Here is a 1043-nt window from a genome sequence, read left to right on the forward strand (position 1 = left end):
TGCCAACTTGGGCCAGTGAAGCAACGTCCTCCACAGCTAGACTGAAGAACAAAAAGGACAGCAACTTGTCTGTTCCCCTCCCCCCAATTCCCCAGCGCTGTTCCCATCCCCCAATTCCCCAATAAAAATCTTAAAAAAAGAAAAAAAGGAGAGGAGAAAGCGGCCAGAAAGCAAGATAGAAAAAAAAAAAAAAAGGAGCTAAGAGTATGGAGAGACAGAGGAGAGAATGCTGGGAGATGGGGGGTGGGAGTGCGGGGGAGAGAGAAACGGGAGGGAATGAGAAAGGGAGGCAGAGAAAGGAGAGGAGAGAGGGGAACGGGGGAGGAAGAGGATGCTGAGGGTGTCAGAGGGGGCGAGGGAAGGAGGGGGGAAGAGAAGCCAGGCCGAGGAGGAAGGGGAGTGTGAGGGAGGAGAGAGTCAGAGACAGAGGGGAGTAAAGAGGGCGCGGTGGGCGGAGAGGAGAGGAGAGGAGGTGGGCAAGAAGTGAAGGTGTGAGGGGGAGAGACCAGAGGCGAAGAAAAAGGATGGAGAGGAGAGAGCAAAAAGGAAAAGATGGGAAGAGTGTGTGTGTACAGTAAGGAGAACAGGTGTGGAAGACGGGTATGGAGCGAGGGAGAGAGGTCCAGGGTACAGGGAGGCATGGAAACACGTGGGAAGAGAGGACCTTCCAGGGCCATACAAACGCACGCGTGCACACCCAGAGGCAGTGTGTGATGGAAGGAAGGTGGGGGCGGGGAGACCATGTGAGGAATCAGAGGGCCTGAGAAAGTGGACCGTGAGGCAGGAATACGAAGCAGCCTGAAGGGGGGGACAGGGGGGTGGGCTGCTCAGGTCGCAGATGCCTCACTCTCCTTGACCTGTGGCAACCACCCTGTGGGTATTTTTGTGACCAAGGGAGAGAAAAGAGTGACAACCGGGAAAACAAAGAGATTGTACAAAGCCAAAGGTGTGACAGAAAAAGCTGGTGAATAAAGGGGGAAGGGAAGGAACGGGGCTGGGAAAAAAGAAGGGGAGAGACAGAGACAGAGGGGACAGAGAGAGAG

Source organism: Hipposideros armiger, unplaced genomic scaffold (assembly GCF_001890085.2).
Source record: "Hipposideros armiger isolate ML-2016 unplaced genomic scaffold, ASM189008v1 scaffold_283, whole genome shotgun sequence".
Lineage (NCBI taxonomy): Eukaryota > Metazoa > Chordata > Mammalia > Chiroptera > Hipposideridae > Hipposideros > Hipposideros armiger.